Source organism: Triticum aestivum, chromosome 6B (assembly GCF_018294505.1).
Source record: "Triticum aestivum cultivar Chinese Spring chromosome 6B, IWGSC CS RefSeq v2.1, whole genome shotgun sequence".
NCBI classification, from domain to species: Eukaryota; Viridiplantae; Streptophyta; class Magnoliopsida; order Poales; family Poaceae; genus Triticum; species Triticum aestivum.
Genome location: NC_057810.1, coordinates 77093204 through 77105913, shown reverse-complemented (window position 1 = coordinate 77105913; position 12710 = coordinate 77093204).

Genomic DNA, 12710 nt, shown 5'->3' with positions numbered 1-12710 from the left:
TAGGGCATATTTCCTTCATATAAAGCATATAAAACATTTCAGTAACCTATGAATGGTGTGCATCCATTGACAAAACCCTCCCTTGCTCCATTGACGCAGAAGAACATAGCCCGAAACCTTGGTCCTGGATGTGGTATTTTTGTAGTAGGTTTTGGAGTTATAGTTGTAACTATAACTCTACTCCCAGGGTTTGTATCCATGATGGTTTGATCATAGTCCCTCAGCCTGGGATACTGTTTCTTGTGCTCTCCTAAAACAACCTCTACAACAAGACTTTTGTCCCTATAGGCCATGTGCTTGGGCACATCAACACCATACTTCTCATTGCAGTTGTCAATCAGAGTCAAAATACTTGTGTTTGGATCAGACCTGAACAATCACTACTAGGTAAAACCTTATACACAGAATCTTACCAGTAGCGCTCTTCAAAATACGACGCTACTGCTATTTAGCAGTAGCGCGTGCCAGGGAAACGCGCTGCTGAAAGAAAAATAGCAATATCACATCTTGTCCAAACCGCGCTACTGCTCTTATTGCCATGACCTCGTCGTGAATCTAGTTATAGCAGTAGTGCCCTATTATGCACCGTGCTATTGCTATAGATGTTAGCAGTAGCGGATTTCTATAAAGCTCGCTACTGCTAAGTTCAGTCCACAAGTTTAGTCCCACCTCGCTCCGCGAACAGGGTGTTTACCAGCTTAAATATGTTACTTCTCAAACTATCACAACCACTTGGTCTTCACTGAACTCTATGTGTAGAATTTGTGGCTGCAATATGACTCCTCTCCGGTTCCTACCGGAGAGGACTCATATTGACAATTCAGATTATACACAAAAAGATCATTGATGGCCAATGTATTTTTGCATTGACAGACAATGTATTTTTTCATGCTTACACTTAGTAGTAATGTGTATCCTAGCACGGCGCTACTGCTATTCTCCTTAGCCGCAGCGTGTTTTCGTACCCGCGCTACTACTAAGCTTACCTTATCCCCCACACGGCCGACCCTCTCTCTCACTCACTCTCCTTCCCAGTCACTCTCGCCCGCGCCGATACCCGTCGTCGTCCGTCGTCGCCGCCGCCATCATCCCTCCACCATCGAGGTACTCCCTCCTTCCGTCCCTCCTCCTCCCACCATGCCCTCCTCCCTCCTCCTCCCACCGTGCCCTCCTCCCTCCGCCTGCGGCCGCCCCCTCCTCCCTCCTCTGCCGGCAGCCCTCCTCCCATCGCCCCTCCCTCTTCCTCCTTCCACCGCCCCTCCCTCCTCCTCCTTCGCCCGACCACTCCCCCTCCTCCTCCGGCCGCCCCTCCCCCTCCTCTCTCCTCCCTCCCTCCCTCCCTTGTCTCTGTTCTTGCAAATCGTAGGTAATTTAAATGTAGATTTTAGAATGTGGACATCGTAGACTATAGGTTTTTTTAATAGAATATTTTTTGACTATTTTAGGTGTTTTGAATAAAATAGAAGTAAGAAAATTTAGGGTAGAACTAGGGTAGTAGAATTTTTAGCAAGTGTTTAACAGAAATAGTTTATTTAGTAAGTGATCAATATAACTAGTTTATTTATATTAAGTGCTTATAGAACTAGTTTATTTAGTAAGTGCTTAATAGAACTAGTTTATTTATAGTAAGTGCTTAATAGAACTACTTTATTTAGTAAGTAGTTAATAAAACTAGTTTATTTAGTAAGTACTTAATAAAACTAGTTTATTTAGTGTTAGGATTATATATAAGATATTTTCTAATGTTTTTTTTTCATATTTTCAACCATTGAAATGCAATGACCATCCATAAGTGGCCTATGTTTTGCCGGAGTGTTGATTAATTTCCGTTCCGGCAAATTTCAGGCGTTCGATATGTCCTTTTTTAGCAAAGGTCATGCTGGATTTTTTGGGTTTTGTCGTCGAGTTATAATCTTTGAATTCTGAACACAGGAGATGTCTAATGACGACGGGATCCCGGAGTGCGGGTACTGCTACGATGACCGGGGTGTGTGCGATAGGTTTCCTCACCTGCAAAACGATAGGTTTTTCACCGTGAAGCTAGAAGAGACCTTCGATGTTTGTACGGTATGCAACAACAAGCATTTCATCGTAATTAATATCATCACTTGTGCTTCTTTTGTTCAACGTGTAATTTATGGATTTTTTTCAATTCGATTAGTACATCCCATGCCATGCTAGACCATATGTATTGGAGAAGCTTGGTTTTGGTTTAGATGACTTTGAGAATGTGGAGACGAGGATGGCTCACTTAAGAACTAAACATGGTTATGAGTTTCTTGTTAAGTTCTACAATGCGGTCGATCGCTCCGATTTTGGTTGCTCTAATTGGGAAGCTCTCTACAAGGCATATGGATTTGAGGAGAGAATGTGAATAAGATTTGATATTCGTCCCGAAAATTATGATGATGATGATAATATCGACATCTGGGTGGATGTGGATATGCCTCCAGTTTTACCTAGATGTGAGTTTGTCAAACTAATTTGTTAAGTTCATTAGTTTATGTTGTTAATTTAAAAATATTTGGTGTTAGTCCGTACTAAACTTATTTATTTATAATTGTCAGCTTATTTCTTATCTTCAAGAAATACTCGGAAGGTAGTAGACAACACATACTCCAGCTACGATTCCAAGCTTAATTGTGAGGAGAAAGGTTATCTTGTCTCATTCATAGAAGATGTTGAGGCCTTCAAAACTAGTCACTCTATCAGCCCAAATTATACTAGCTACGTGCCACTAGTCCATAAATTGCTTGATGGTAACTCCATTGCCAAAAAGTTGGTAAGATTTTGTTAATGATGGTAACTTTATTGCATATATTATTCTTAAGTAAACTACATTGCTAACTATATATGTTACTATTACATTTTTGAACAGAGGCTCCCGAAGCAGGTTGTGCTTGACATGCTATTTACCGAAGGTGATATGCATATGGTTAGCTTACAATCAACTCCTTCGAAGGCATACCATAGTGCATACTCAATTTCTTCAAATGATGGAAGGCTCAAAATCAAAGAATGGAGCAAAGTGATGAATGCGCACACACAAATAATTGGAGACAAAATGAATGTGCGCAAGCCACAAGTTGGAGATAGGTTTATGTCCATTCTCCATTATGTTGAAGGACCGGTTTACCTGTTTTATGGCATTTTATCTAGGAGAGAGGAGTAGGTCCTAAGTATTAAGAACAATTAGTTAGTGTTGATTATATATGACTACAATGTCTTAGACTTGATGGTGATGCTGAGTAGGAGTAGTTATTATGAGTACTATGATGATGATGATGATGAGGAGTTGTTATTATAACTAGTGACGAAGTTGTTATATGATGTCTCATCATGGACGAAAATGATGATTATGAGGAGTTATATTACAATGATATATTATGTGATAAGTTGTTAATTATATTATGATGATGATGATGATGATGATGATGATGAGTTATTATGTCATTGGGTGAAAGAACCGCGTATTAGTTTCAAATGGATGGATCCAAAGTGGCCATTGGTTACTTTGGATCCATGCACTTGAAACTAATCCAAGGTTCTTTCACCTAGTGATTTAATAACTCATTATGATGTAAAAACAATCTCTAAATTGCTACTATATGAAAAATTGTATACAGGTGTATGAATACGACCTAAAATTCAAAAGAAATGGAATATAATAGTAATAGCGATTGTTTTCGAAAGCGCTACTAGTAATTAGCAGTAGCTATTAGACTGGAAAGTGCTACTACTAAGTAGATATAGCAGTAGCGAGGGCCAGTAGGAGCTACTGCTAAGCTTTCGCTGTAGCACCTTATCAGTAGCGCGCGAACCCGCGCTACTGATAGGCCAAAAACCAGCGCTACTGCTAGGATTTTCCCTAGTAGTGAATGACTCATATGTCTATGCAAGCCACATTGCACTAACCCTTGATGTCTCTGTACTGCTAGGGCAAGTGTGCTGCAGCCTCATCTTTTTTATTACAAATGTCTTCTCCCCTTTGATAACTACTGCAACTATGAAGAACAGACAATGCTCTTGTTTGCAGCAAACAATGATCCTTTTGTCTGAGTTTCTATGATACCTGAAATTTCTGGCCTGTGTAATGTGTAAGATCAACAGAGCATCTCTGAATTATTGTTGGTTTTTAAAACACATGTGCATACTTAACTGCTGATGTGGTTGCTCCAGTTTGTCATTATACCATATCCTTGGTGGCCTTTTCATGGCCCTACTTGTCAGGACCCCGACTCAATGCCACATCGATCTAGCATGTAACACCTCATATCACTTTGCGGCCTCACGCACGGTATTCCCACGGGTGTCGCCTTACCTTTGCCCGGGACCGTTTGCGCCTTTTGGCACACGTATATGACAGTGTCGCTAGCATCCATATGATAAGGAGCCCGAGCTGACATGGCTAGTCGTAAACCCAAAGTGGCACAGACTTACAGGGATAGGCATCCATGACCCAGCATCGAACGTGTCGGTCATCAGCGAGTGAATCCAGGCTGTAGCACTGGGCTAGCAGGACTCCGGTGAACCGGGCTGTAGCGGGCTAACAGGACTCCGGTATTCATCGCGTGACCTTTCCCCGAAGGGACAGACACAGGAACGAAGAAGCACACATGCCGGCCAGCCTAAGTGTTCCGGAGCAGTAGCAAGCTACCATGGCTCGGTGGAAACACTAGGAGACATTTCCCCGTAAGAGAGGCTACTAAAGATAAACAACTAGATGGTCAGATCCCACACATACCAAGCATTTCAATAACATACACACAATATGCTCGATATGTGCAAATACAACATGGCATCACCACATGACTCTACGACTCAAGTAATTTATTCAATAGGCTCCGAGGAGCGAGATATTACAAACATGGGTCTCATGACCCAACAATCAGAGCATACAAGTCAAAACACAAGTGGAAACTATCATGTCTGAGTACAGACATCTAGAAATGAAAAAGGCTGAGAAGCCTGACTATCTACCAGATCCTGCCGAGGGCACAAGATCGTAGCTGAGGTAACAAGCTAAACATCGAAGTCCACGCGAAACTACTAGTGAGACCGAAGTCTCTCTGCAAAAACATAAAATAGGCAAACGTGAGTACAAATGTACCCAGCAAGACTTACATCAGAACTAACTACATATGCATCATTATCAACAAAGGGATGGTGGGGTTTAACTGCAGCAAGCCAGCTTTGACTCGGTGGCTATTCTGAACTACGACTGCAAGTAACTCTTTTGAGGTGGCGCACACGAGTCCACATATTCACCATATCAATACACCACTATGGATCCGCTCCCGTCTCCCTACGAGAACGCCATCCATAGCACTCACGCTTATCTTGCGTATTTTAGAGTATCCACTTTCACTTGTCTATGAACTGATGTAAGCAACCCAGAAGTCCTTTTCCGCGGACACGGCTATTCGAATAGATGATGATAACCCTGCAGGGGTGTACTTCTTCATACATGTTTCCACCACTTAGCGTCTGCACACGACATGTGCTCGGCAGACTTCAAGCGAAAGCCGACGTGGGTGTAGACCACGACCTACCTAAACACTCAAGTCTCTAGTCCAGGTTTATCGCCTATTCGGGTTCCATCCATGAGGAGATCCGGCTGGAGTTTCGCTCACAGCCCCAAATGATGTGAACAGGGTTCCCGAGATACCAAACGGGCATCCGGTACACCGTGCCACGTACCTACCGCATCACAGCCCACCCCTACGGTCAGCACTGTCCACGGCCTCCAGCATACTACAAGCACCAGAAACTACTTGCAACTCCTGGACAGAGGACAAGGGTGAATAAGAAGTCGAGCGGGGTCATATTTCAGGGCCCAATGTATGGTAGTAGCTGAATCATGGATCACAAACACAGAACTCAGTTCCTGAGGACGGCTACAATGAGACAACCCACCATGTACTCCTACATGGCCTCTCACCGCTACCTTTACCAAATCGTGTTCACACACTTAGCTCACACACAGTAGAACATGTTCACACACCTCTGATTCATCCCTGATGAATCAGACCTGACTCAACTCTAAGCAGTAGCAGGCATGACAAACAAGCAAGAATGAGTAGGCACAACAGGGCTCAAACAACTCCTACTCATGCTAGTGGGTTTCATCTATTTACTGTGGCAATGACAGGTCATGCAAAGGATAAAGGGGTTCAGCTACCGCAACAAGTAACAGATGAATCGGTGTTGTCCTAATGCAGTAAAAGAGAGCAGGAGCGAGAGAGTAGGATTGTATCGGAATGAACAAGGGGGTTTTTGCTTTCCTGGCACTTCTGAAGATAACATTGAGTCTTCATCAGTGTCAACAATCACATCATCGGTATCACGTCTATCGAGAGGGGACAAATACCGGCAACACAGAAGGGAACACAATCAATGCAATGCACAATATGATGCATGATCATGACATGGCAAAATGAATGTGTTTTGGGCTAATGCAACTAGCAACAGATTAAATGAAGTTGGTTTGAATACAAGATTCAAATTCAAACTCCATATGTGATTATTTAAATGTCATTTAATTGATTTGTGCTAAACAGCAGCTATAAGTTGTTCTAACATGCATGAAAATGGTACAGATGGATTCCTTGAATTTTTCTGATAATTTTTCATATATAATTTATCTAATTTGGAGTTACGGTTATTTTTCTATGAATTTTAGAAGTTTTGGTTATTATCTGAAATTTATAAATCATTTTTGATTTATTTTAATTCCAGAAACAAATACTGCGTCAGCATGACGTATTAGTGACGTCAGCAGGTCAACATGGCTGGTCCAGGTCAAACCTGGCCAGTGGGGTCCACACGTCAGTGTCTCAGACTGGTTTGTGTCGCTGACATGTGGGCCCAGTCAACGGCCACGTCAGCACGGTCAAAACTGACGCGTGGGGCCACTGCAATTAGATTAACCCTAATCTATTTTAGTTAGCCGGTTGGTTAGGCCGTGGGGCCCGGCTGTCAGTGGCTCCGGGGGGGGGGGGGTTAGCTGGCCGTAATTAACACTAATCACGCGGCCACGTCAGACACACCGGTGGCTAGCCGCCGACGACCAAGCAGAGCGGCAGAGACGCTCGGGTTTGCATCTCCGGCGACCAAAGGGGCGGATGAGGGCGTCTACGTGGAGCTGGGAGTCGCCCGCATCCATCTGTGCAAACGGCAGGGGCTGAGGTGGCCCGAGCTCACCGGAACGGGGCCCGCGGCGGCGACCGGAGTTCGGGCGAGCGCGGGTTCGGAGTTCTGGTGCACGGCAGGTCCAGCTGGTAGTCGGGGTCATCTCCTGGGAGCAAACCGAGTACTATGACGCGCCCAGGCACGAGCTACGGCGTCTGTAGCCACGACGGCGACATGGCCGGCGGCGGTGAGCTTTCGGGCTCGGCGACATACGCGACTATAGAGCGCTATCGAGTGCGGTAATAGGGGGAAACGGATCATGAGCTCACAGTGGTCACGTCGAGATGGTCAACGAGCTCTGGGAAGCGACAACGGCGACGAATCGACGATGACGGCCTTCGGTGCCCGAGGAAGAAGAAGATGATGGCGCCGGCATTGCAGGGCTTCCGGTGATGCTTGGTTTGGCGAGGATGACGCTGGAGGCGATACGGATCTCGGGAACACGGAGAGGGAGCGAGGGAGTGGCTGGCCGCGGTGTTTCTCAGCGGAGTGGCCATGGCGGCTTCGGCCATGAGGGGAAAAAGAGCAGGGGAGTGAGAGGGAGAGAGCAGGGAGGCAAGGGAGCGGACGAGGGGGTTCCAGGGGGGTGTCGTGGCATCCTTAGCTGATCCGGGGCGGGGCGGCAAGCAGGAGGTGGCTCGGGCGCGTGTGCGCGCACCGCGGCCACACGCTCGTCCTTCTGTCCGAGGACGAAGACGACAGGAGAAGGGAGTGGAGATGGGCTGGGCCGGCTGGGCCGGTTGGTGGGCGCCAGGTGGGCTGCAGGTGAGTTAGGTAGGCTTCTGCTCCTTTTATTTTTGTTTCAGTTTTTCTTTTCTATTTCTGCAATTTGTTTTTGATTTGATTTAAAATATCAAATCATTTTATAAAATCCTGGAAATAATTATGGGTGCTTCCTGAATTATTTCAGTGACCCTTAACAATTTCCAACATTTATTTGAACATTTAAATTATTTATAGTATTTAAATGCCCAAAGTCAAATACAATATGGTTTATTCAAAAATCTAAAAATGTCTTGGAAAAATATCCATCATCTCTGGATATGGTTTTTACCCTTTTCCAGTGATCATGAACATTTTTACAAACCAATTTGGGTTCTTTGAAAATATTTTGAAGTTGAACCTATTTGCAATGCTTTGGTGCTAGGGCTTGGTCATCCCCATTTCAAATTTCATAAAATTTAAACATGTTGCATGGATGCTAAAGCAAAAACAAACAAGGGCTGATCTGGGGCTGTGACACTACTATTCCTTCCTTTTGGTAGGACAAATGCTAGTGGCTCATATCATCATCTTCACTATCCAATAGAAACCTAGTATCTTCTTCATCTGATGATGGTCTAAAATCTGGTTTCAAGTCCTCTAACACATTAGAATGTGTCCTAGTGGTGGGCCCTCTCCTAACTGGCAGCTTTTGCCCATTTTTGGCAGCTGCTTTCATGGGTGGTTTTTTCTCCTTCTCAGAATCTTCCTCCCCATCCTCCTCAATCTCAAACAACTCCTCAACCTTAGTGTCACCCTCATAATGTAGTTGTTCCTCTGCTAGCCTCTTTCACTCTATTATCTCCGTGTCTTTAGCAATCCTATACTTCTTCATGCATAAAGGGTAGTTGTCACTATCATATGCCCCCTAAGAGTCATCATTGGTCTTATATCCCTCCTCTGCCTCTTCTTCCATCACCGATTGGAGCTTCCTCTTGCTGACATTTCTGCTCTCTTGTGTGCACATACCAGTAGGTTGTACTACAAAACTACCGTTGCTGCTTTGACTCTCAAAAACAACACCATGATCATCAATAGCAAGCACAACAGGATCTCTCAGATCATACACAACAGGTGATTGGTATAAAACTATGGCTAATTGTTCCTCTTCTCTATGAGATATAGTACTGACAAATGATGTGGCCCTCACTAACAAATTAAGAACTAAACTATGCTCATTCTGCTTCTTAATTTGCTGCAACTTGATGTTTGTGTCTATCAAATCTAGGCCATGCTCTATCTGCACTCCTATGTCTGTATTCCCCATGTGGTACAATTCATCATTGAAGTTAAATCCTTGTGTTTGCATCAGTGCATACAAACTCAGGAATGTGACACCCGAGTTGCATATCTTCCTATCTAAATTATGCTGAGCATTGAAGTGAATCCTAACATCCCAAACAACATCATCCAAACTACAATGGACAACAAAATTGCACATTTCATTTCAGTAAACCTAACCCTAGCCCGAATCATGGCACAAAGGTGAGAGTAGAGAGGAGAGGGCACTTGGAGCTAGCCATCCAATCCATGGGTCCAGTGATGGCTCATGGTAGGGTTGGCCACCCAAATCTCAGCTAGGCGCAGCCGCTGCTCCATGGACACCGACGCCTCCATGCCCTCGTCGTCGTCGCTATAGTAAGCTGACAAAGTGGAGCCCCCACCATTGATTTCGAGTCCTCTGTGCTTATCACTCCCGAGTATGGGGAGGTCTTCGTACCTGCCCACAATGCCACCGCTACTCTGGCCACTGCCACCGCCACTGCCCGGACTAGCCATCATGAGAGGAGAGGGAGAGGGAGAGGGAGAGGAGAGAACTGATAGGGTTCAACCGAGCAAAGACCGACCGAGCCGGGCCAGTCCTAGTCAGCCGAGCGGGCGCGCTGGTTCGCCAACTTGTCAACTAATAGGTGGGGCCGGGTTGTCAGATACAACGTGAATACATCGTTATACGCCGCTTAGCCATATTGCAATGATTAGCCTCAATCTTGGTACCGACTTGCAAAAAATCTGAATAGTGGTACTGATCCGTTACAGCTGCCCCAAGTGTGGTACTTCCCTGCAATTAACTCCACGCCACCACTTTTCCTTTTCGGAAGCTACTGCTGCACGATTGAGTGTATTGTACCTACTGGAGTTTGGCAGATTGCTCTCCTCTGTATCCGGAGGAAGCCTCCATTCTACTACTCTCTCCGTCCCGTCTCAATTATATAGTAACTAACTTTAGTATACAAGTTGTGCTAAAGTTAAAACATTTATTTTGGGGCGAAGGGAGTATTAAGTAGTAGCTCATTTTATTTTTACATGTGATTATTTATCCTGTGTGTATGCCGGCATGGCATGTTGGTCATAGCTACTAGCTGCATGTTTGACCAGTCCTTGCCAATGTGTACAGGGGCAAAATCCTTTGGTCACGGCGTGCATGTAAAAAATAAACTACTAGGGGTCCGGGTATATGCGAGCTGACCGTACGTTGAAGTTCTAAACTTGGCTTTGGTATTCGTATTTTTTTGAATTTATTATAGACTTTTCAATGATGCTTGTTTAGTGGAAGGAGACGTTTCGGTCGACTAATAGGCAGCTATGGTGACTTCGACAATCTTACGATGCTGTGCCAATTTGGTGGCTCAAAGGTATTCATACATATAGGATGTGTGTATGTGTGACCATACAGACAAGTGTTTTTTTATAAAGGACGTTTCATTCAATTGATATATCGAGGTGATACAAACGCATCGAAAGAATGCTCGACCTCTGCATAGCTCGATGCACACAGCCAATAAGTCCAACCATCCCAAAAATAATTTTTTTACAGCTCAAGAATAAATGAATCTGTCCAGCCTATGATGTGGCAGATCCTAAGCGGAGATCACACCGCCATCCATTGGGGTAGAAAACCTCCTTAGACGTACGCTCCAGCCGCATAGGCACCATCATAAATAGGTCCCTGTCCTCCGGCCTCTACAGGATATACCAAGTATGGAGCCATCATGTACATACATGAATAACCTACATAGGAGATGAAACATATTTTTTTATTAAAAACCACATTATTCCTGGTAAGCCACAATGCCCAGCATAAGACAGCCTCCCCCACAAGAATATGTGCAGAAAATTGTTTATCAATACCCCTCAACCAGTTGCTTAACATGTTACGTGCACTACGTGGGGGGTATAAATTTGAAGCTACTTGAACTATGGCCCAAACTGCCCAAGCGAACTTACACTAAAAAAACAAGTGTTTAATAGACTCGTCATGTTGGCAAAAGACACATGTCTTGGTGCCTTGCCAGTTGCATCGTGCCAGATTATCTCTAGTTAAGATGACCCCTCTATTTAGGAACTAGAGGAATATCTTCACTCTTAGAGGGATTTTAGGCTTCCACAATTTCCTGTTATCAACCGGAACATCACAATGAACCATTGCATCATACATGGATTTGACTGTAAACTTGCCATTCTGATGCAACTTCCATCGAAAGATATCCGGTTCATCTGACAGCTGAATAGCCTCCAGACGTATGACTAACTCATTCCAAGCTGCCAGGCGAGGTCCTAAAAGGTCCCTATGAAAAGAAATATCAGGGTTATCGTACCCCAAAACTTGTTTGGTGGTGACAAATTTATGTCTAACAATCCTATACAAGCTCGGGTATTGCACCATTAGTGGTGTGGTCCCTAGCCAGGTGTCTTCCCAAAATCGAACCTGGGAACTGCCCCTAACCGAGAAAGTTCCAAACTGGAAAAAGAATTCCTTGGCCTTCATGACACCATACCAAAAATGTGACTCACCAGGTTTCCAATAGACTTGAGAAACGGCTTTGGATCCCACGTACTTGTTACGAATGATTTCCTGCCATACTCCATTCTCATTGTGTAGTTTATAAACCCATTTGCTGAGAAGAGCAATATTTTTAATCTCAAGGTCTTGAATTCCAAGCCCCCCTTGACTTTTAGGTCGACATAATACATTCCACCTAGCCAGTTGATATTTCTTGGATTCGTTATCACACTGCCAAAAAAATCTGGATCTAAAGTAATCGAGACACTAAAGAACCCCTTTCGGAAGATGGAAGAATGACAACATAAATAGAACCATGTTGCTGAGGATGGAATTGATCAATATCAATCGTCCCCCCCATATGACAAGAGTTTGGCTTTCCAACTGGCTAGTCGCTTCTCAAGTCTCTCTTCCACGTGCTTCCACTCAGCGATAGTTAAATGTCGATAGTGTATGGGAATACCTAGATACCGAATCGGTAACTACCCGAGCTGGCATCCAAAAATATCAGCATACTTAGGTGCAGATTCTGCAACATCTCCAAAGCAAAAAGTTCGCTCTTATGAAAATTGATTTTGAGGCCAGAGAGTTCCTCAAAAGCACATAAAAGCAGCTTGACGTTTCTTACTTTATCTATATCATGATCCAAGAAAAGTATGGTGTCATCCGCATATTGTAGGATAGATAGACCCTCTTCTACCAAATGAGGAATGACACCGCTAACTTGACCGGCCACCTTAGCTCGCTCAACAAGGGTAGCTAACATGTCGGCCACAATGCTAAACAAAATGGGTGATGCGGGGTCCCCTTGGCGAAGCCCCTTCCTTGTTTGAAAATAGTTGTCAATCTCATCTTTAACTTTGAGGGCGACACTACCTCCCGAAACAAAACTCTCTACCCATCGACACCATTTTGGTGAAAACCCCTTGATGCTTAAAGTTTTCAACATAAAGGGCCATTTAACTTTATCATAGGA